The 26,260-nt window shown below is 35.9% G+C and overlaps 1 pseudogene; it reads left to right on the plus strand.

Annotated features, from left to right (window-relative positions):
- The window catches only part of LOC140170004 (uncharacterized), an 84,333-nt pseudogene that overhangs the window by 9,396 nt on the left and 48,677 nt on the right, over positions 1-26,260 (plus strand).

The following is a 26,260-nucleotide window of genomic DNA, read 5'->3' on the forward strand; positions in this document are numbered from 1 at the left end:
ATCACTGCCTTGAGGAAGCTGAATAGAACCTTTAAATCTAGTTCCTTTATAGCACCAGCTTTTAATCTTATTTTATTTCAGCTATAATGGAGGAGATAGAGAAGTCCTTATGGATGATTATGAAAAGTAGTTTTCCCAAATGATGAACACAGGCACAAACCCTTACCTTTACTATGTTGAACAAAATATTGGAATGCAGTTAATTGGTTTCCCTTAGTATTACTAACTGGACTCTTCTTCTAGTACTTTTTAATATTGCTAAATCATAAAATTAACTCATTTAAGCAGTCAAGAATCAAGATGCAGGGAGTTGCATGGCATACTGGTTAAGGTCTGTACCTTTGGAGCAAGAGTTCCTGGGTTCAAAATATCATCAGGACAAAAAAAATCTAATAAAATCCACTCTTATTGTGGCGTATCTGCAAAAAGCGGGTCAGATGACCCATGATAAAGACCTTCTTACAGTTGGTTCTAATCAGGGTAACACCTGATCGTCAGCTACACTTGCCTGTCCTGTAAAAATGCCCAGCCTGATATCTAGGGCGACCATCTTCACCATGTCACTTGGCCTGGGTGAAGATTTGTCAGCATTATCTCCCTAATATGCTTGACATAACAAAATTGATAGCTGCAATCTGGTTTTCTACTTCTGTTTATTGTAGATACTACCATCAGATGGATAAGTTTCATAATCTGCTGGAATTGGTGTCAAATGAGGTGGTCATCAGAGCCCAGAGTCTTGTTGGAGAAAATATCCTGAATAACACAATACAGGTATGTCATAGGGTATCAAGTCTTATGTGAAAGGAAAATGTACAGCCATGAATTCCATACTTTGATATATCAGAATGTGATGGGTTATCAAGTGTCAAAATCACATGGTTATAATCAGTAATAAAAATATAAAAACAAATCTAAATAGGTAGTCCTATGACATATTTTGTTTCTAAAAGGTAATAAAACAACCTATGAAAGAGATACTTACTTAGAGCTTCCAGAAAATATGAGAAAAGACGTTTTTATTGCGGTTTCATCTGCTTTATTTATGTCATTGCATAGCTCATTCATGAGGATTTTGTGTTAAGAGTGGTGCTTCTCATAATGTAGTTTTCTCAAATAAAGAAAGTCCGCAGTCATATAACCCGTTCTCCACCAAAACCTGATCTTGTAAAGACAATTTGATTGAAAAGGTCGTGGTGTGCAGAATCTTGTTAGCTGCAATTTGATACCAACTTTGTTACCAAAAACTCTAAATTCACAGAGATTGATACCAGTTTATGAAATTTGGTGTATTATCAAAAGTTGCAAATTAAAAACGGACCACGCAGACCTGTAGAGGTGAAGGCAGAGCGCAACCATTGACATAGCCCGAAACAACCGCTAGGTCATATCGATCGCATCGTGCCCTAGTATTCATCAGAAAAGCACTGCAGTAATCCATGCGTTTTAAATCAACAATAGAATAAACCGCGCACTTGGGATAGTACACATGGGCCCATCGTGGGCAAGCAAGCTTGACCATATTGCCACGCTAAGCAATTTTGACCGCGTGCTTCGTTTTGATTTGCAACTTTTGAAAATGTACCAAATGCCATAAACTGGTATCAATCTTTGTCACTTTTGAGTGTTTGGTAGCAAGTGTGGTATCAAATTGGAGCTAACAAGATTCTGCACACGACCGTATCAATCAAATTGTCATAACAAGATCAGGTTTTGGTGTAGGACAGTTTACATGACTGCGGACTTTCTTTATTTGAGCAGTTTACATTATACATAGTATACCATGGAAGAACATACCACAGAAGATTTAAGTTGTGAATACTCTCAATCATCTGGGAATCATAAACGAGAGATAAAATTAACACTAGTCAACCAGATAAACATACCTTGGAGCAACCAACATGGGGCCAGAACCACTGAATTTCACCTAGGTTGTGATATTAAATACCTTGTCATCAGGAGTCAAGGTGTTTAACATCACAACCCAGCTGAAGGTCAGTGGTTCTGGCCGCAACGTTGGTTGCTCCAAGGTATGTTTATCTGGTTGACTAGAGTTAATCTTATCTCTCGATACCACAGAAGAATTAAAAAATTTACTCTATTACCAGACATGGAAGACTTAATATAAATTGTATTACTTTCTTTCAGTCCTATGCTGGTCTCAAAGATGCCTTGAGAGTAAGTGCTGCTTACAGGGGTACTTACTTAGACATGAAAGACACAGCAGATGATATCAACACAGAAAAAGTCTCAGAGACAGCTGAAGCCATGTAAGTAATGGCACATTTGAGATAGCCAAATTGAGATCACCAGGGGTACAGTTCATTCTTGGAAACAACTGCTGCTTTATTTGCTGCTATATCTAAATAACACTATGGAGGAGTATATCTGACCATGTGGGGACAGTTGATCATTTAATATGTGCATTTATGATACAGAGTGTCTCCCAACAGTTTCATAAAGAAAAATGAACAGAAAGTTAAAAAGAACAAAATTCCAATTGGAAATCGAAGACCCTGTATAACATCTGAAGAATATCTGGGCAATGTAAAGTGTTTTAAGGAATGTTGGCAGCAAACCAAGTACATGAGCTATCAGGTGGTACCTTTTATGTGGATTTATTTGAAATTTATATGTACCTTTTCGGCCCACCCATTATCTTAATTCTTAAGGTTTAAGATTCTGTGAAATATAAAAACAATGAAACATTAATTATATTCCCTAATTTAAAATTAAAGTATAAATTGCATAATACTATCTATGACATTTTAAGGAAAGGACAAAGTTACTTGCGTTGATTTCTTTTCTTTTTCTTTTTCTAATTTTATGGTCTTATTCTTGAATCTCAGGAATTTGAATCCTCCAAAAGGTGTTCTATACACTAGTAAGCTATACAGTACCAGTACCAGACGTAAGGCCAGGTCAGCAGGGGTGTGGAGGGATACAACATCTGCTGATGTTGGTGTGATGAAGGAAGAAGAATGGACAGACTCACCATGGCCACCAAGGAATGCACCATGCTTTAATCTTATGAATAGCTTTATGGAAAGGTAACTGTTATGATGTAAGACTAGGGTAAAGATAGTGGAGTATTGGTACCACTTTGGGTATGTAGTAATGAGGAATGGATAGACTCTTTCATGGCTACCAACAATATACCTTGCTTTAAGGCCAGTGCATAGTATTCCGACCTCTTGCAGTTGTTTTATGCAGGTAAAAAAGCTGCGGTGTCTGTTGCTGCAGACAGTTTGAGAAAGAAAATAAAGTCCCAAACAAAGCTACTCGATGAGTGGAAAATTACAGCCGACGGCCGAAGCTTGCAGCAGAGAACCAAAAGTTGATGTGGTGAACCAAAGTCAGAGAAGAGAAAAATATCTGGAAAAACATTAGGAACAGGAATTTAATCAAACAGCTTAATAGAAATGTAGGCATTGTGGGTATACGACTAGTATAGATAGGGAGAAGAATAGGCCACATGTATTGCAATAGGATTGCAACACCTTGGCATCTTTTAATAGTAGGGATGCCCACTGTCCATACAGTTTCCACTAGAACGATTTTTCATTTACTGTGTGCGTGCACTCACACACGTATTGTCTATGGAGAAACTGATCGATACAAGAAATCCCAGGCCTGTTAGATGGCGTACATACTTGTTTTTGATCCAAATGTAGGCCTATATCAGGGTGTTTCAAGAAATTCCTGATTCCACCGGAAAACATTAACCAAACTTTTTCCTGATTGGTCAGTAAATAGAGAGGACCTTCCTCCATGCAGAGATCAACTTTTTTAATGAAAAATTTAATGAGATGAGAACTACAACAGGTTGAAGTGACACCATTCCGTGCATCAGGTGTTCAAACGCAATTATTTCCGAATTTGGAGTGAATCAGACAAGCAAACTTACATAGTCATAAAATGTAACTATTTTTGAAGACAAAATGTACAGGATGTTAAGAAATTTAAGAATGTTTAAGCCTACATGCCCATCTCAAATCATGCACTTCTCACTACCATGTCCATTTCATATGCTATCCATCATGGCTTCCATGCACACACAGTGTATTGCTCAATGTATTAAAGATAACCTTTGAGTTGGAGCAAATTTCTCTAATTGGTAGTGATTAATATTACCAAACTTATGCCATGATGAAATATAATAATTTTTGAAGATAAAATGTGCTGACCGTAAAAGATTGAACAATGTTTAAGACTACCGCCATTCATTTGAAATAATGCACTTATTGTTCATCTCCTCTATGGAGATATTTTCCATGGCGGCCATCTATGATCATGCTTGCGGTTTCACCAAACAAACCATGGGTTTTGAGGTCTTATATTTTTTGTTGTATGTCAACAAAATCGATTAAATTTTCAGGATGATCTTATTTTCATGTTGTTATAAGCAAATATAATGTTCCAGATAACGCTAGTTAATAAATACATTAAGAAAAAGTACCTTAAAATTGCACTTTCTGTTAGTAATCCTTTTTGGACTTTAACTTTTAACATGTTCTAGCAGCCCTATATAAAACCGTAACACTCAAAAGGCCATATCTCTGGAATGAAACGTCCGATTAAGATTATTTAAACGCCAAAATGTTTCTTTCATCAATTCCCAGCCAATAAGTTAGGTCTGAATCAATTTAAAAGTACTTCAATTTTTAGTGGACATGCCTATTAATAGTTTGAGTCCTTTGCTATGTATTTTTGGGAATGCGCAGACGGTCAATAGGGAGTGATACCATATCAGGTAATGCAATCATGAAAGGAAGGACACAGACTTACCAAGGACTGCACCATGCTTTAAAATTTGAGAGTTACAAGTGGCAAATAAAATGGGACAAAAAAGTGTAAGCTATCCTATCTGTAAATTTGTAGAGAAATATTATTGGTGTCAAGATTCATCTACTTTCTAGAAGTGTATACATATAGACTTTGCTTTATTTCCTTTTAATCAAATTGTTTTAATATTTTGTTGTTGTTAATTGTTATTGTTGTTACTGCTGTTGAAGTTCCAGTAGCATTTGATTGTAATACTGTACATTAATAGGTAATTAACTAATTGGCTTCTTTCATGGACATATTTCATCTTTCTTTCATCTTGCAGGTGCAATGACTTGCTGGAGCTTGTCCAGACCACTCGTCACTTCAACCTCCTTCAGATGGCTGCTGAGGTAGGGGGCGCTGGTACCAAGAGTCTTGATGCCCTTGTCAGAGAGATACATGAAGAGTTCAGCTGTGCTATGGAAGACTTTGGACACCATGTGGCTGATATATTGGATATTACTTCTAGTCAGGCATTTGAGAAGGCTTTCTTTACTTTCAGGTCTATAGTAAAGGTATGTTACCATGAAAAGTTTGTCACATGTTTAATTTTCTTTAGTCACTAATAAAACGACAATCTACTGTAGCAATATGATACACTTAAAATGTGTTTCTATTCAACCTTTTCTAGGATTTAAATAATAAAAGAGCAGAACTTTTGTTTTTACTCTATCGTGTCCTAGAGGAGTAGTGGATGCCGGCACAACTAATAAAAATTGGACCTATCTATCATCTATGCACAATTATTGGATAGTAAAAACAAACATTCCTATCTTTTCTCACCCTTGGTCATTTTAAATATTAATTTTAATTACTAAAAACTAATCTTGTTTCCCAAAAATGTGTACATCCTTATCAAAACAATGCACTTGTCAGCTGGTACATGTGTCTCAATTCACATAATATCTAGGAATAGATACCACAATGATCTCAAGTAGAGGTCACTTCAAATCATCCCCAAGTGGCTGAGTTATTTATTCCTAGCTATTATGTGAAATGAGATACATGTAGCACAAATGAAGTTACCATTTTGAGAACCCCCCACATTCTAAAATGAACAAACTTGTTTACAGCTTCAGTTGATTGTAATACAATTGCATGCACTATTACGTACTTGGACTACATCTACAGTACATGTCTCAAAAGCGTGTTCTGCAATGATACGGTCTCATAGACAACACCCACGAACCAATCAAATTCACTGCTTACAAGCTAAACCGCATCCACCAAATAAGAATATAAATTCACCATGTCACTGTTTTATTTCATTTCTCAGGACTTAGAAAGACGACTAGCAGTTGTCCTACGGCAGAGCTTCCAGCAGTGTCCCACCATAGGCTCCCAGCTACGTCTCCTAGAAGTCTTTGAAGGAGTCAGTGGCAGAGAAATGGTCCAAGAATACCTTAAAGACAAAGACCAGCAGTTGATTAACATGTTCAGTAATGAGCTGATAGCTGTAAGGTCCATGTTTCTTGCAAAGATGAAAGAGTCACCGCTTCACAGGAATCTGCCCCCTATAGTCAGTAGATTGACTTGGGTAGGGGCACTCAAGAGAAGGATAAAGGTTAGCATAAATTATGTATAGAATTCTAGTTTACTGATGAGTTCATAGCTGTAAGGTCCATGTGTCGTGCCAAGATAAAATTGTTACGTCTTCACCGGAATCTAACCCCCCACCCTCTTCCACTCAAGAGGAAGATGAAGGACAGTATAAGTCATTGTATAGAAATCTAGGAAAGGTTACAGATTGTCTCACCACAATTCGTACAGACAGTGCTGGATAATTGCCAGCCTATTTTGTGTTTAAAGGTCTTAAACAAAGGTTTGAAAACTGAAGGGTGGGGGAGCGATAGAGAAAAAAGTCTGCATATTTTTTCAAAGCATTCTGTATTAGTTACCTTGTACAAGTTTGTGATATCATTAGCCATGGAGATCATGTCTGTGGGCAGAAATGGCAAACATGAGAGAAACATTGCAGGCCATTGGGGCAAACACCTGGGTATTAGTCAAAGGAGTTGTGACAACTTGTAACTGGATCTTGTCATGAAATAAGTTGCCATCAATATAACTACAATCTACTGTAAGAATGTAAAGGATTACTTAATCTGTTGTAAAAGTATGATAAATATTGATTTACTTATTGATTGATTCCAGGAGCCAATGGGGAAGCTGAAGCGCATCAGTCCGCATTCCTTGGATGGAGATGCAGGGTGGCATCTGAGAGACATCTTTGCAGATACTGTCAAAGACTTTGATAAATATGAAGAGAAAACTGTTAGAGAATGGCAGAATCAACTCCATGCTGAGCTCAGAGACAGACTCAAACAACCTCTGCTGGTAAGTCAACCTTGTTATTCTCTGCAGCGATGTTTATGACTCAAATAGTAAACATACCTTATTTCCAACACTAAATAACTATTGAAGGCAGTTTACTTACTTATCGTTGTATGATTCACATAGGTAGGCATGTTCATAAAATTTTGAAATTTAACAAATTCATCTAAAATTGCTTTCATTAAAAAGAGAATCATTTAACTTCAAAATTAAGGGGTTGATCATGTATGTATGCCTACAATTGGCAATGTTATGAGGAAAAGTATGCTCGCCGGAATGTCCCAAATTTTGTGTCCCAGCATTATCAATGGCTTCCTGATATCTTAACATGTGTGTATGTATTTTATGGCAAAATGTTTTAGCACTAAGGCCATTTTACAAAATTGCGCTAATGTTTCATGAAATGTGGCTTTCACTACTTGATAGTATCAAATAGTATTCAAATGCAGTTTTACTAAAATTCATGTTAGATTGGAGTTTTGAGGGTCAAAATCTAAATTTTCTTCATTTTCCTATTGGATTACACAGTTAAGACAGGATCTTGGTGCACAAGAAGCTTAATGAAGCCTGCCCTCACATGTTAAAAATTTGATCATATCTAACATAGGATAAAATTGCATTTACTTGCCAGCAGAAACTATGTGAGTGGTGCCATTGAAGCATTTTATCATCCTTTGCAGCTCAAATAAATTTTTTGGTGAAAATTATACAGAAAATGAAAGTTGCGAAACAGAATTCACATAAGCAAGTCTAGCCATGAAATCAACATTGTATGTTTTACCTAACAGACTGCAGAAGAATATGATGAAGAAATTGACTACCGCCCTCAAGCCCTCAATGTGAACCTTGACCCTGAATTGCTCCTCCTACTTCGTGAAGTCCACTATCTCTCCCAACCACCATTCAGCATCAAGCTACCCAAGAATGTGCGGGATCTTCTGCGTCACACAGACGCCACCACGCTGAGAATGACAGCAGCAAGGCTAGAGACTATCGTATCTAAGTATAACTCTGCCATGAGGTCTATGGTGGATTTTGAGAAGCCATTATTTGAGAGGAATATGTCCAAGATTGATCAGGTAAGAGAATGGTAGATCAGATAATACTAAATATGTAGATGCATAGATACTTCAGCATTTGGAGACTACTGTGTCTTGTAATATGACACAGCTATGTACCCAAGGAATCAAAACTCAAACAAAGCCATTTCTCAACATAGACTACATATAATGAGAATTGGCTTTGTTTGAGTTTTGATTCCTTGGTCAGATAAATATAGCCAAGTTTTTCAGGTCAGAACCTTCCAAGCAATCTTGGGAGGTATGGAAATGTATTAAAGGTTATTGGACCTCAGCCATTGCCTAAAATAGTGCCGATTTGACATAAGTATCATTGATCATTTCAAAACTGCACAATAGAATTACTGTATAGTGTGCCGTAAATGAACCCCTCAATTGATAATAACAGCATAATTGTACAAAAGTAAGAATCAATGTGGAATGAATTATAGATGCCTTTCCCAAGTTTGAACATACATGTAAATTCAAAAATAAAATACTAATAAGTGATTGTTAAAAGTGATATTGATGAAGTATCTTCACTTTTGTCTTTTATTTGTTCTTTATTTAACTGCCAAGCTGTACAGAATATTGGTTTAACCAATTTAAACCTACTTAAATGTGATATTGAATTGATCCTGTTTTACTGCAAATTAACCTCATGTTCAAATCACTGCATTTGGTTAGTTGGGCATTTACATGTATCTGCTCAGTAACCAATCAGTCCTGTTTATAATCATATTTCATGTATGTATTGTACTAACCATTCAAATCTGTTTTACAGCTACTTGACCAAGGTTTGAACCACTACACATGGAAAACTTCCCAGAGTGCTGATTTCATTGAGTTAGCGTCATCCCTGGTGGGTTCAGAGCTACATCGCACTTTGGCTATAGTACAAAGCAATTGTCAAGAGATGGTGGATGTTGCACAGTCTTGGTCTAGTGGTTCTTTAGATGTGTTTTCATCAAGAGAGTTAGATAAGAGCTTCCATATGGACGAGTTGATCAAATGGCAAAGGTAAAAGATTGTATGAAATGGGCAGACTATTATTAAAGGTTGTTTTCTGTAAAATGAAAGAAAATTTATTCAAAATAGTATAATTGAGAAAAAAATATTGAAAAGTAATGGTTTGAATTTCTTTTTAAACTTTCAATTACTTTGCTACTCTTTCTGTTTTTAATAATTGATTATCATTTATTCAGTTTCTAAGGTAAGTTATAAGTATGACAAAAACAAGAATGAAAAATTCAAATATTATTGTTCTTTTTTTAAAATTAGGATATACAGTTGACCTACAGTTCTTATATATTGCAAACATGTGTACAAAGTTATCTTACCTTCAATTTTGTAAACTATCAAGGTTTTTTATTTAATGACTGAAATCATGATACATTACGTTAGCAAGCTTGTTCCTTGTTATTTTTTTCATGACAGAAAATTGAATGAGGAGTATGAGAGGCTTGTGAAACCATCAGGACAGAAAATCCACAACCTACTGCAGAATTCATTTGAGGTAAGCTAAATGAGGCTACAGAAGTTTTGGCTCGAAAACTTTGAAAAAGTGAAATCATATGACTAGCATACTTAAAGTTTGACATGTTTGATTTGTACCTTTATTTTTTGTAGCATTAGCTTGGAAAACCTTCTGGTGGGTGTCATTCATGTATTTTTAACACACAAAATTTTGTCTTAAGATGATTGAACAACGTTGCTTTATTGATAAAATAAGTATCAAGATACTTAAATTCACATAATTGAAACAGTACAGAAGGTTGATCTTAATTGATTTGCACTAAAAACTAAATCAGAGAGCTTGTCCTGGACCTTGCAACATATGGTTAATCTTGAAAGCTATTCCCCTATACTTTGATCAACTCATAATCGGCAGGAATTGTTAGGCTTTTACCTGTTAAGAGTGATATAGTTGACCTGTCTGGTCTATATTGTGTGTGTTAAATAAAGTAGGCAAAGTACTTGAATTAATAATTAGTGATACTTCTGCCCTGACATTTTACAAGACAATTCTCAATATAAAATAACTGATATTAATCCGCGATGTTAATCCCATCAGTTACGAGCTGATCAAACTACAGATGCATCTTGGGTTACAGTGATCTGTACATTATATGAGTTTGCTGAGACCCGGTGGGTTGGCTTGCAACACTTTAAATAGACAGTTATTAATTACATGCATCTGATATATTTGCAACATTCTTGTCAAAAGGTTTGCATGAATCAAGGTTAATTAGTTTTGAAACATTTGTAACCATGTTTTTCATGACAATATTTTTACAGAAATATTCTGACTGAAGTGTTATATTCTTATTTCAGACTGTGCAGATCAGTCGTGCTTCACCAGCTTGGGAAGAATATGTTGATCATATTGATGCCTTGGTACTTGATGGACTCAAGAAGTCTACACTCAAGAGTCTGAGAGCTATGCTGAATACACTGGTTTATTCTAATGTGTCAGAGGTAAGTAAAGAGATATATGTAGATCATATTGATGCCTTAGTACTTGATGGACTCAAGAAGTCTACACTCAAGAGTCTGAGAGCTATGCTGAATACACTGGTTTATTCTAATGTGTCAGAGGTAAGTAAAGAGATATATGTAGATCATATTGATGCCTTGGTACTTGATGGACTCAAGAAGTCTACACTCAAGAGTCTGAGAGCTATGCTGAATACACTGGTTTATTCTAATGTGTCAGAGGTAAGTAAAGAGATATATGTAGATCATATTGATGCCTTGGTACTTGATGGACTCAAGAAGTCTACACTCAAGAGTCTCAGAGCTATGCTGAATACACTGGTTTATTCTAATGTGTCAGAGGTAAGTAAAGAGATATATGTAGATCATATTGATGCCTTGGTACTTGATGGACTCAAGAAGTCTACACTCAAGAGTCTCAGAGCTATGCTGAATACACTGGTTTATTCTAATGTGTCAGAGGTAAGTAAAGAGATATATGTAGATCATATTGATGCCTTGGTACTTGATGGACTCAAGAAGTCTACACTCAAGAGTCTCAGAGCTATGCTGAATACACTGGTTTATTCTAATGTGTCAGAGGTAAGTAAAGAGATATATGTAGATCATATTGATGCCTTAGTACTTGATGGACTCAAGAAGTCTACACTCAAGAGTCTGAGAGCTATGCTGAATACACTGGTTTATTCTAATGTGTCAGAGGTAAGTAAAGAGATATATGTAGATCATATTGATGCCTTGGTACTTGATGGACTCAAGAAGTCTACACTCAAGAGTCTGAGAGCTATGCTGAATACACTGGTTTATTCTAATGTGTCAGAGGTAAGTAAAGAGAGATATGTAGATCATATTGATGCCTTAGTACTTGATGGACTCAAGAAGTCTACACTCAAGAGTCTCAGAGCTATGCTGAATACACTGGTTTATTCTAATGTGTCAGAGGTAAGTAAAGAGATATATGTAGATCATATTGATGCCTTGGTACTTGATGGACTCAAGAAGTCTACACTCAAGAGTCTGAGAGCTATGCTGAATACACTGGTTTATTCTAATGTGTCAGAGGTAAGTAAAGAGATATATGTAGATTATATTGATGCCTTAGTACTTGATGGACTCAAGAAGTCTACACTCAAGAGTCTCAGAGCTATGCTGAATACACTGGTTTATTCTAATGTGTCAGAGGTAAGCAAAGAGATATATGTTGATCATATTGATGCCTTGGTACTTGATGGACTCAAGAAGTCTACACTCAAGAGTCTGAGAGCTATGCTGAATACACTGGTTTATTCTAATGTGTCAGAGGTAAGTAAAGAGATATATGTAGATCATATTGATGCCTTAGTACTTGATGGACTCAAGAAGTCTACACTCAAGAGTCTCAGAGCTATGCTGAATACACTGGTTTATTCTAATGTGTCAGAGGTAAGTAAAGAGATATATGTAGATCATATTGATGCCTTAGTACTTGATGGACTCAAGAAGTCTACACTCAAGAGTCTGAGAGCTATGCTGAATACACTGGTTTATTCTAATGTGTCAGAGGTAAGTAAAGAGATATATGTAGATCATATTGATGCCTTAGTACTTGATGGACTCAAGAAGTCTACACTCAAGAGTCTCAGAGCTATGCTGAATACACTGGTTTATTCTAATGTGTCAGAGGTAAGTAAAGAGATATATGTTGATCATATTGATGCCTTAGTACTTGATGGACTCAAGAAGTCTACACTCAAGAGTCTCAGAGCTATGCTGAATACACTGGTTTATTCTAATGTGTCAGAGGTAAGTAAAGAGATATGGGTTAAGATACAGTGGGCTATTTCAGTTGAAAATCCATATACCCCTATGGAAGACACGACCTTCATCTCCCACACGGGGAGTGTAAATTTTAAATGGGGTTTCGTAAATGGGTGTCTTTGTTTGAAGTTATGTCTTCCATAGGGGTGTGTGGATTTCAACTGAAATAGTCCAATGTAGAATGCTGGTACTTGGTGAAATCTAAGATAACATGGAATCTTGGAGCCAGAGGTTAAATGGAGAAGAGATGAACTGCAAAGCTGCAAAATTCCTGTCTTTATGTATGGGTGAGGGTCAATTGCTACAATGTATGCATAGGCAGAAAATCTTTATGTTTACTGTGTATCTATCCAAGTGTGATGTCATTGGAAATTTCTAAAGCATGCAATGGAGCTTTTGGCTATAATGCACAGTTTCAGTTTCAGTTTATTTCACCTTTAAATAATTATTACACAGTAAAGCAAAATCATATAGTAGGAGACCAAACAGAGCAGAGCTCGACAATTTTTGGCCACCCTTTACAATATTAAGTTAAACATTCAGGACGAAACACAATCAAAAGACGTATGAGGACATAATTATGTGCAGACTAGGCCTGGCATTTTCGGAAATCTTGTACCCGGTACCCGCCCGCAATTTTAAGGCGGGTAACGGTACCTGGAATTTTTTTCGGTTTTAGTGTCTCTGGACCTAGACCTAAATGGCAGGATCATTCATGGTTGACCTAAAAAAAAAAAAAAAAAAAAAAAAAAAATTTCAAGATATTTTGTTATTTTTATATGAAAATTGATAATTTGTATTCATGTCATAGTCTATTAATGATTTCAAAATGTATTGAATTTGAATGCATTTTGAAATCATTAATAGACTATGACATGAATACAAATTATCAATTTTCATATTAAAAATAACAAAATATCTTGAAATTTTTTTTTTTTTTTTTTTTTTTTTTTAGGTCAACCATGAATGATCCTAGCATTTAGGTCTAGGTCCAGGGACATTATAAATCGAAAAAAAAAAAAATTAAAATTTTTTTTTTTTTTTTTTTAATTTGGTACCGGGAGGGTATTTCCTACCCGGTAATGTAATCTCGGCGGGTACCCGTTTGCCCGACCGAAAATGCCAGCCTTAGTGCAGACAAAGACCGGACAGGACACGTGAGACAGACAATGTTGGCTATGGTTTAAGATTACTTATTATACATAATAGTAATAAGAATTTTAAAATTACATGAAACATTACACAAACTAACAAGATTATTTATAACGAGATAATAACTCAGATTGTACTTATTTTTGAAGCTTGTCAGAGTAGGTGAATTTTTGGTATTTAAACTAATATTGTTCCATAGTATAGGCCCTTGTCGTTTAACAGTGTTACGGGCTAAATCATTTTTAAAATGATGAGCACATGCAAGAAAGCTACTTGCATAGAGAGCTATACTGAATATGTACTGATCCAATAGGATTATTAATGTTACCTAATCAAATATCATTATTAACATTCATTTGAAGCCCTCAAACTGTATCACAATAATTATCTTGATTTTATGTCTCACTTGATATGGAATTGGTATAAAAACATTGCAGTAGTTGAATGCAAGAAGTTTGTCAGATCTTTGTTGTTATAAAACATTTACCTTGTTACATTAAACTGATGTTCACACCTATATAAACCTGCCATGTGATCAGTTGAATCATACATGTAAGCATGATAATTCACATGCTTTCAAACATATTCATTGTCTTTTTGTGTCATATTTTGCCCTGTACAGCACCAGCAAACCAGTGTACCTATCTTAACTGTGAATATGGAGTTGATAGAGAACACAGTGGTTTTTACACCACCGCTTGACCAGAGCACAGCAATTACCAGTGTATTAGAGAATGTTACCACATGGCTGGATGAGTTTGTAGCCAGAGGGACACTGGTCAAGATGCTCAACCCTGAAATAGAGGTAGGTTTTGTGCAATATGTAGAGAATTAAATTGGAGAACATACATTGCCATATTTGTATGTTGCTCATGCAGGAGGCAGTTCCCAGTCTCCTCTGTTTGGTCCAAAAATCCGAGAAAATCAACTATTTTGAGCCATAATTGCCCAATTTGAGGAACAATTTCCCCCAATTCACTGTGCCAACATGTTGCCAATATATGTTCAATACAGAATATAGAAAGGATGTGTATAAGATGAAGTATTTACAATTAAATTTGTTAGAAAAGTAATAGTTTTAAGCAGCACCATTTTAGAACATGTACATGATACCAATATTACTGTCATATTATTGTACTCGTATTTAAGATATATAATGGAGGTAAAGGAATAGGTATTTATGTCACAGTATTTACCATGCTTTGAACATGATGTAAATCTTACAGTTTTTGTCAGAGTAGAATGGCACTTGTTTACATTTTGAGAGCATGCAGAGCGTAAACACAGTAAGTGGTGTTTTGATTGGCTGAATCAATTGGCTGACAATCATAACAACAGACCGATAATCTAATTGACCTGTTTGTTCGTCAAATCGTTGATCGGCGCAGATTGGCGCCCTTGAAGTGAACACAAAGCTCCGCGTATGTCGCTCATTAACAGGGCGCTTGCGTCAATCTGAGCACGGGACTATTGTTCTTCTCTGAAACCCAGTGTAGTTATTCAGTTTCTGAATGTAAATTTTATAGGCAATACATTAAGTTAAGAAATATGTACATTCATAGGTTAAGTTATGCAGATTCATATGCAAGACTCCAACATTTTACTATAATATTTAGTGTTAAGTTTGATTTGTAAGAGTATGTTTCAGTTTCAGTTTATTTACCATATCAACAACGCAATGTAAAAAGAAGAGTGTGACATGTAAGTTAAGATTAGTGTTTATGTGTATATTAGTTATTAGTGTTTATATGTATATTAGTTATGGTAATGTTGATAATACTCACCAATCTTTGTAGGCATTTCAGCAACTGAGCTCAAGTATGTACAGGTTTCTGATCTTCGCTAGACAGGTAATAACCATAATAGGAATGATAATATAAGAAATAGTTCTTCATAAGAAAAGCAATATGAATTATAATTTCTGTATGTATTTGAAAAGAAAATATTTTTCTGGGGACATTTTACCATTGAAATGGAAGTGAGCAGAAGGTTTTGATTCAGAGAAGATATCATACTCTTCCCAGAATCCTTTGCAAAAAGTTTTTTTTTCTTCATTTCATTGAATGACACTCCCATTGCTTTGTACATGTACAGGTTCCCTTTGTTTTCATTTTGAGAATAGACTGGCTGTACATGGTTTGATAATCAAGAAATAAACACATTTTGCAAAATCTGGACGTGTTCTGTTCATTGAGGTACTTTTTGTCACTGTATATCGACCCATTTTGCACTAGATAGCAAATCAGTACAGAAAAATGAAAGGAAAGAAATGTATTGTGGGAAGTGTAAGATATATTCTCTGGGTTTGATTTTCAGTAGATTTAGTGATAGTAATAAGAATCTTAAGAATAGATGTATGTGATCTTCATTGGAATGTGATAGTTATAGAAATAACCTGAAGATTGATTCTTTATAAGAGATGTAAAGGAATTGTAATCATTGTATGTATTTTGCTATGTGAACAATTATATGTATGCACAATTTTGTGATCTTCAGTACAGTTGTAGGAATGTAATATTCCAGTTGAAATTCATACACTCTATGGAAGACATGACCTTGATCTTCCACACTGGGGGGTATATATTTCAAATGGAGTCGCCCATTCAGGTAACCCCATTTGCAATTCATATTTCTTGTGTGGAAGGTTAATGCCATGTCTTCTATAGGGGTGTATAGATTTCAACTAGAATAACCCAATAACAGTCAGAGGATTTAAGTAACAGGAATTGTTTGCCTTATATGAATTTCTCCTTTAAGAATTATTCTTAGTCAGTAGGAGTGGTCTATTACGTAGACACATAATTTGATTGCACAATTGCATGATTTTGGGTGTCGTCTATCAGGCTGTAGACGACCCCACGTCATCATGAGTGTTGATAATGCGTAACACGCTCATAGAGGTGCGTGTATATCGCGAAGTATGCGTAGACGCAGTGCGGAATACTCGCACACGCTAGCAGTACGCGCAACAAAAGATGTGAAGTTGTAAACAAGTTTCGTTCATTTTAGAAAAAGGGGAGAGTTTATGACGGTAACTTAATTTTTGCTTTAAAAAATAGTTTACAGTTATTAAAATAATATTTAACTGACTAAGAATGAGAATAAACGATAGGAATTTTTATTTTGACTATCCTCTACCTATGGTAGACGACAGGCAGGTCCAATATTTTTATCGTAGTGGATATACCTGGCTGCGCCGGCATCCACTAAAAATATTGGACCTGCCTGTCTTCTATCACACGGTAAAGGATAGTCAAAATAAAAATTCCTATCGTTTATTCTCTAAGTAGTATGTACATGTTTCTGATCTGCAGTATGCAGGTAATACTATATGGATAATAATCTCAGAATGGAATAATAGGAATTGTAATGTATGTAGGTCATTGCCCCAACTAATTATAGATGTGCCTACAGGTTTGATACTCAGGTAGATTATTATACACATAATAACCTGAGGGATAGTATCTTACAGTCAGTCTACTCTGAAGTACAAAGTACAGATGCGGACGCACACATTATGTCGACTTTGAAGGCACGCATACCTGCAGCAGAGACGCAGCACTACGCACTGTTAACGCGCTGTATACACGCGCGTTGTCACTTTGTACTTCAGAGTGGACAAACTGTAGAGGAAAATAATGGTGGTAACATGAATGTATCTGAGATGTGTTTTTTTTCACAAGAATTTGAAATATCTGCTAGGAATGTAATACAAATAATCTGAGCGTAATAAGTATAATCATCTGAATATTGAGTCATTGCAAGGCAACAGAATTAATCTTTGTGAGGAATATTGTAAATATAGAATAAAGTTTTTTGAGAAGATCATATTCTGTAGTTCAGTTATAAACATTCTTTGATATTGATTAAGAAGCTATAACAGCAGTTAGGTAATTACTAATAGGTGTTATGAGTAATTAATTACACAAATAATGTACTTGGAAATAATATCCTCTGTACAAAAAACGTACTTCTAGTTGTCCTGGTCTAACCTATACAAAGCTGATCCTGGATGCAATGGTTTATTGTGGCATGGCTAGGGTGTGCACTTCATAGCTGCAAGTCTCTGAATTCTTAAATGATTTATTGAAATAATTTGGTCCACAGTGATCAACGATAATCTATAAAATATGCAGAAGCCTTATAGGTTTGGCAAGGTGCACTGTGGATCACTTTTTATTTCATGTGGTAGCCATGTTTATGTGACACATGTGCATTTCATGTGATGACCATGAGCTAACCCTGCTTTGTATCTTATTTTCAGGGTGGATATCAAGACTACATAGGGATTGATGAGGAAGTACAGCAGCTGAGTGAAAACATTGTGGGTGTGGTCAAAGAAAATGGAGAGGAATGCACGGTAAGAGAAAACACAATTTAAATTTTATCATGTAATATATTAGGGTTGCACAACATGGGCTTTTTAGCAGCAGATTATAATTGGCGATTGCATTAAAAAAACTAGTCTACTTCTGACAATCAACTCCTCACAGCCTGTCATTGGTAAGTAGTGTGTAAAAAGAAAGGTTGATTCATCTGGTGCTTTCATTGGAGAAAAGGAATTGCAGATAATGACAAAAAATGGTGGTAGGTTTACAAGGCAAGAAACAACTTTTCAAGGCATTGTTGACATGGTACCTTCAGGAGAGAAAATTTCCAGGCGGCGGATGACATGATCGAGCTGGCAACTTGTGAAACCGCCTGGCCGTATGGCATTTTCCAATATAGTCGGTTAGTTTTGTGGGGTTAATTATCGAACCCCAACGGTTTTAGCTTGTATTTATATTATTTATCAACATAGGCCTATTTGTTTGTGATATTTCAAGCGTTTTAAAATTTCAAAATAATCCCATTCAATTACACGGTTGACGATGAAAATTTACTGAATTTAGAGAATGCAATGCGCCACCACCTGAAAATTTCCATCACTAAGGCCTAACTTTTGAGATGGTTTGTATATTAGAAGGAGCAAAAATAACAACAGGGCGCCCTGTTTTACTCCTGTGCTCAAAAATTTCAATCATCATGACAAATCGTAAACAAATCATTTCTGAATTGATTGACAGGTTACGTCAGACACTAACTAGTATTTTTAAGTTAAGGTAACTTAATTATTACTAAAATGCACAAATAAACCAATAAGGTTTAGCATATCAGATTAGATTACTGGTAGTACAAGTAACCTGCTATATAGAAAGTGTGTACTAAAAGCTTACTCCAGGACACTTATCTTCAAAACTTGTTTTATGCCACCATATTTTTTATTCTAATGCTTAATAAGTGGAGATACAAAATAGGGAGTTGGATCTGGTATCTATTGATGTGATTTCTATATTTGTTTACAGAAACTGCTGGGTCTCTTCAAGAACTACACATTCCTATGGCAGCACAACATTCAGGAAACATTTGAGGAATTCCTGCATGGCCGACTCAGTTCAAATCCCATGAGGGCGCTGGACAAACTTGGTCCATCATCAAGACTGAGATCAGCAGCATCTGAAAGGTCACAGAAAAGTGCTCAGAGTGGAAGGTGAGTAGTCAAGCATTCAAATGGAGTGGGATGATAAAGATGAGTTCTACCTCATAAAACATGATCACTGTTCTAGAGGATGTGATTAAAATCACTGCAACATTTTTATGCTACTGTGCATACCATGTATCAATCATGTGGCAAATTATATGATACCATATTATATATTATACCATTGTACAAACCATGTGCCAATCATGTTTTTTCCCCTAATTGTATGTGATTGCTCAAGATCTGGTCCTTGCAATATGTATGCCTGGCTGCATAGTGTGACTATCGTGGGATAGAAAAATGTCAGAAAATCACATTTTTAAAAATGTTACATTTTATTTTGTGTTATGATTTTGATGAAATACAATCTCTGAATCCCATGCCCTCATCAGCTAATTAATCATGCCCTCAATTCTACTAATGAACCACTAAATGCACGACTATTTACTTAAACTGTGATACTGTTGCATGTTTTACAGGGCCAGTTCAGCTTCACATTACAGCATCAGCCATGCAGGTGCCATGGGAACAGCTGAGAAAGCATTTCTGACACCAAAGAGAACAGACGATTGGGATGAAGACATGAATGTACCAGCGTTGGATATGTTCGATGCGGAGATTGATGTCTATAGGGTAAGCAGAACCTTTCATATTATATCATCTGTTTTGAGGCATATCGATAAATGAAATTGGCAGTTTTTAAAGTGTAGTTCAAAATTATTTACGAGAATGTTTCTTTTGATTTTATGTGGACAGACTGCTCGTGATGAAATCGCAGCCATAGTTGACCACAACGACGTTGGCTGGATCCGTGTAGACCTGCAACCCATCAAACAAGTGCTAACCACCTATGCCAGTCGCTGGATGTGGACCTTCACCAAGTACCTGTCAGACCAGGTCACTGAACTGTTGACTGATTTGGATTACTTCCTCAAAAGGATTGAGCCTGAGATTGAGAGTATTACTGGTGAGGAGAGAGATACTGCATCCTTTATGAAAATGATGAGGATTTTCAATGAGGTTAGTAAATCATCACATCAGATTATAAAAAAAATCTTAAACTAGAGTGTAATATGTGACACCATCTGGTCCATGGAGGCCAAAGGAGGCATTTACCTTATACAAACATTAGGCTATCATATACTGAAAAAAACCCAAGTTCTGGCATCCTTTGTTCTAAAGTTATGAAGTTTTGTGATGTCTATTTGCATATGTATTTTACTGGGTTTTTTTTGCCTTTGTCGCAATTTCGAATTTGCCACCTTTGGCCACCATGGACCAGATCATGTCACATATGTCATTTGGATTTAGATTATAGGTCTGTAACTAATTTGAATTACTGAGCATGAGATTGAGTATATTACTTGGATAAAAGGAGATTCTTTGTTACCCATGACAATTGAATGAAGCCCTACTGGCTGGAGGAGACTATTTTTATGCAGCAGGATATATACTTTGATCAGTTTTAATTATCAGAGATGCCCCTTTTCTAGAAATTTTAAAGAAATGTTACCTGTGCAAAAGAATAGGGAAAAGTTAATTTTTAGATTTTTTTTCAGGAAATTTTGACATCACCAAGTGGCATATCTGAATGATGAAAGTCACTTAATTTTTCCGTTTGACAATACCCCAGTATTGAGCCTTGCATAATGATATTGCCTGGCCCTGTTGAATGAAGAGCATGATTTACATCAGTTTCTTCATTTGGTATACATAAAGTGTTTCTTATTTTACATGTGTGGTAACAAAATCCTCACATTTCTTGCCTATTTGGTGCTGAACAAAGTATAGATAGTTATCCTAAAATAAAGCTAAACCATGATTAATATATCATTGTGTTTGTTCTTCTAGGTATCAGCTAAACAGCAGGAGATGGATGGCCAGTTTACTGCCATGAACCGTACTGTGATTCTTTTGAAGAAATACAGCCAAGCATTGCCCAACCATACACAGTCTTTATATGAGGCAGCTCCGGGCAGATGGAATAATCTGAAGACCAAAGTATCCTTGGCAAAGCAGAGGCTGGGACCAAGGATTCAGGAAGAATCAGCTAGTATCACAAAGGTGAGAATAGGCATAAAAAATTGTTTGATTGGTATAAGCTGCCCAACCCTAAAAAAATTCTCTGACCCAAAGCTTTTTATTACATTTTCTGCAAAAGAGTGAAATATTTGTCCTCGAGCCGACTGTATTTTTCAACCATAACAGGAATGAGATATTTTTTTAGTATGATTTTTTAAAATCCAGTTGAGTGTATAATTTCTATATTGCGTTTACTTTTCAGGGGTGGGGTGGGGGTGGGGAGGGAGCATTTTCATATTTTGTGTATTTATGGCATGTCCTTCATATTTCTAACACAGCCCAAACATTGTTCCCTTTAGAAACAACTTTGTTTTTAAAAATTTAACAATCCAAACAGCCCACCCTCGTTTTTGGGCCTGTTAAACCAATCAAACAATTTTTAAGGCCTTAGTAATTTTTTTCTCTGTGTGGTATAGAGTTATTGTACTTATACAGGTACAATAAATTACAGTACCTGAGCGTACTAACATTATATTCAATGGACATAGGTGAAGTATGGTGAAACTTTGTAAATATAATTCGTTGGCTAGAGATTGAACACCAAGATGTACACTCATGTCATTAACATCTTTTTCTCGTCTAGGATCTTGGAGCATTTGGAGAGCGTGTAGAGGCTTTACAAAGAGCACTGACATCATCTGATATCTACAATAGAGATTGTCCACTAGAGAAAGCATTCAGAGAAATCAAGAAGTACTCTCAACTGTTGGAAAACCTGGATGGTGAAGCACAGGTAAAACAGAAACAATTGTAAAAGATTTGGGGGATAGTTATTGCAAGGTGATTGTTAACATGATGTATATATGTCAGTAAGCAATTCTGTGTGAACTACAAGTGTGCCGAGCATGAGATGTCAGGTTATGTTGTTATTACATAATTGATAAATTATAACAGAACCTATCACAGTCTTTGTTCACTTGTTGAAGTCTACCCTAATTATTTTATATTCTGATATATTGTGGACTAACTTTATTAAGTAGGAGACTTTACAATAAGGTGTATGGGTTTAACTTAATTCACACATGCCAAGCATTTGTGTGGTGGGGGTGGGTGTGTGGGCGTGTGTGAGGTTTTTTTTATTGGGGGGGGAGGTTAGTGTGTGTTTTGTTGTGGGGGTGTGTTTGTGCATGTCAGGTGTCAATTTTCAATTTAGGGCATGTGATATACTAACACCATTTCTGTAACTAATGTTTTGATTATCTATATGTATATTCTTGTAAATTATCTATACATCATCATGTTCATTACTAACTCTCACTAACACCTTCATTCTGTCACTCATACCAGGTCATTGTACAATTTGTAAATTATAAAGGAACAAGGGTGAGATATATGAGTTGTCACTCCATTGTCATAATTGTGTAGACTCCATTGTCATATTGTCTATTGTAGTATAGACCTGTTGTCACTAATTGTTGTAGCTGCTACTTTCTTATTATATATCTGTTTTATGCATTTTTTTTAGTCCAATCTAACTTTTGAATAAATCACTTTTTATTATTAGAAGCTTATAAGTTACTTAAATGTTACGTGAAAGGAAAAATTGCTTTACTTCCCACAGATATTCTTTAATATTTATTTACCCCCTATTTTTGTCACATTACATATGAACCCAGTATCTTTGCTCCTGACAATTTTTGTCTACAGCCTTTTGCTTCTTTAAAAAAACAACCTGTGCATGTTTGTAACTCCACCTATTACTGAACCCAGATTATTGAGGCTTGTTAAAATGTATGAAAAAGCTAAGAATTTCATTTTGTTTTTACTCACACTGACTATCTGTTGTGTTTAAATGTATCCCTGCTGGTTCTGTCAATCGCTAAACCATAATTATACTGTCCTGTCTTGTCCTATCTGATTCACCTTGTGTTATTGCTGCATTACATTGCACTCTACAACAATGCCTTGAGATGTAAGTCATGTGTAATAAATCACTGTATTGATTTATTTATTTTACTTTATTTAAGGGGTGATTTTTTTCAAGGGGTAACTTTTCAAATTTGCCAGACTTGTAAAAACTCAAATTAGATGAACTGGACGTGACAAGAATTTGACAGTTTAGTGACATAACTCAACTCAAAGACCCAAGATGTTATTGACACAACTAAACTAAATGACTAGGTTCCACAAATCTGACTTGTCCCTGTGGTGCTATGCCACTGAGTATAGTTGTGTGGGGGTGTGTGTGTGCAATTGGTATTATAATCAATGATTATTGTCATTTCTTACAGGATCTGATAGAGTTACAAGAACTCCTAGAGACAGCTGTAGTTAACTTCACTATATTACCAGAGTAAGTCTACCTTGCTTTTAATAATTTGCAGAAATGCCACTTTTCTGCAGAAAATTTACCGAAATTTTTGATCTACCCTTCCTATGCAAAAGGATAGGGAAAGTTGCTTTTCAGGATTTTTTAATGATGCTCAATCTATCACGGACTTGGGTCATAAATATGATTAATTTTCTTGCTTAGCCAATGAATCTCTAGATCAGCACTCTTACCTGCTGAGCTTAACAAGACAGTTAGGCTTGAGATGTTATCACCTTTATTTCCTTTTGTGGATTCAGCCAGTAGCAACCACAAAATTCCATTCATCATGCATCACCAAGAACGTACTGAAATTTTACAATATGCTGACAAGTATTATAAGTGTCTTGTGTGCCTATTTGATCAGATATCAGAAATTTTTAGCATATTTCAATTGGGCAAAGATTAGCTATAATAAGAATCATTACTTGTGAATAAGAAATTGTTATGGCCATCACAAATTTAAGTTTATCCTTCTAAGTGCTTGGTGTGCTGCAGCAACAATTTGTGCCTCACTCTTTAATAATGTTACAAATCAATGATTTTGTAGGAGTCGCCATGAGCTGAACAACCTGAAGCTTGTATGGGAGACGGTACAGTCCATACAGAAACAACAGAATGAATGGAAACAAGAAAGTTGGCAAAGGATGGACACCAAACAACTGAGAGAAATCACCACAGACCAGTTGCAAACAGTGAATGCTCTACCTGATGAAACACATATATGGGATGTGTACTTAGGACTGCAAGAATCTATTATGGTTATCCAGGTAAGATGCTACCGGCTTGTCTCAGTTTATGAGGAGGTTTTGGCTTAATCATCTTTTTTGGTAAACCCTGAAAGCTTTTGTGATTGGACCCCAGATTACATATCATCAGATGGCAAGTCTTTGGTGCGCAATTCAACAATGTTCACCATGCGCAATGAAGATGTGCATATCAATGAATTGCACAGTAAAGATTGTGTGCATCAATGATTCATCATTGGGTCCAAAGGGTTTGGGTATTTACCAAAAAACTGACCAATTATGGGGTCTATTTTAAAAAGGCTGTCATACATCATACCACAAGAATCTATTATGATTATTCCGGTAAGATGGTAACTCATAGATATGTTGCTTGTTAATCTAGCTGAGTGCACATGGGTTATCTATATTTATGTACGCTGGCCATACTGGGTTAATATGAAAATGTGTACATCGAAAACAAACAGAGTACTATGTGATATATTAAGCTGCAGTCACTGGCAGAGAATAAGGGCACTTATTCACATTTTGAAAGCGTGCACAAAACACAGAAGTGGGGTTCTGATTGGCTGATTCAATTGTCTGACAATCATAACAACAAATCGATAATCTGATTGGCCAATTATGCGCCACAGCATTGGTCGGCGCAGAGTGGCGCTCTTGAATGGAACAAAAAGCTCTGCATATGTTGTCATTAACAGGGTGCTTGTGTCAATTAAAACAAAAGCCTGCTGTACTTCTCTGGAAGGTAGTGTAAGATCGTATCCTCTCATCTTGTTTTATGAGAAACGTTGTCTAATAGCTTACCTATTGTGCATTCAAGATCAGAATGTAGAGTATCTATAATTTGTGGTTATGATTGAAGCAGGTATTTTTAGATGACCGACTTGCTAAAAACAAATGTTTTTTAAAACATGATATGTGCTTTTCTTTTAGGCTCTCCTACCACTGATAGAAGACTTAAGTAACCCAGCAATGCGCACCAGGCATTGGAAGCAGCTGGTGCGTGTCACAGGTGGCGCTTTTCTCACTGATAATGAGAGTCTGAAGAGAATGACACTGGGACACCTGCTTATGTTGGGATTACAAAGTAAGTCATCTTAATCTTATTGTATAGAGGATATCTCAGAGCTGGTTCAGGCCTTAAAATGTTTGGATTTATATGTTTGTATTTGAAAAATACTTGGATTTCTTCAAAGGCCTTGGAAACATCCCATTTTCTATCTCTTTGTCAGTCTGATTGTCTGTCTCTATCTTTTTCACTCCCTTTCTCTTTCCCCTCACCTTCTCTCTGCCTCCCCTTCCATTGCATATTCTCTCTCACACACACACGCATCTTTATATGTTTTGTGGGTTTTGTTTGTTTCTTCACCCTCTATCTCTGCATCCTTAATTATTTGCTCTTTAACATCCAACATTTTTTCATGATGCAGCCAACATACTCCAGCTTCCCATCACTTAACAAGTTTTTATTTATTTCCTGGTCAGGCCCATTTCACAAAACCAAGATTTATGATCAATCTTTCAAACGTTGCCAGTGGTAAATAAATAATTGTAAGATTGATTGCAAGGCTTTTTGAAATGGACCACAACCAAATTTCTGATCAGCATGAGCTTTAAGTGCAGATTATCATGATGAATAGAAATATGAATGAAATCTACTGACCATGCTTATTGTGAATCTCTTACAGATCACGTTGAGGAGGTCCGCACCATTGTACAGAGAGCCGTCAAGGATCTAACAATTGAGAATGCCCTGAAGACCTACGAAGCAATCTGGCTTAGTAAACTATTTGAATTACGCCCTCATGTGCGCACAGTGCAAGTTGCTGGCTCAGAAAAGGCAGATAAAGATGTAAGACATGTACCTTGTTTGCTTTTAATGTTAATAATGATACATAAATTTAATTTGCCTAAAAAGTTTCTATATTTTTTGACA

The sequence above is a fragment of the Amphiura filiformis genome, chromosome 14, assembly GCF_039555335.1.
Source record: "Amphiura filiformis chromosome 14, Afil_fr2py, whole genome shotgun sequence".
In the NCBI taxonomy this organism is placed as follows: domain Eukaryota; kingdom Metazoa; phylum Echinodermata; class Ophiuroidea; order Amphilepidida; family Amphiuridae; genus Amphiura; species Amphiura filiformis.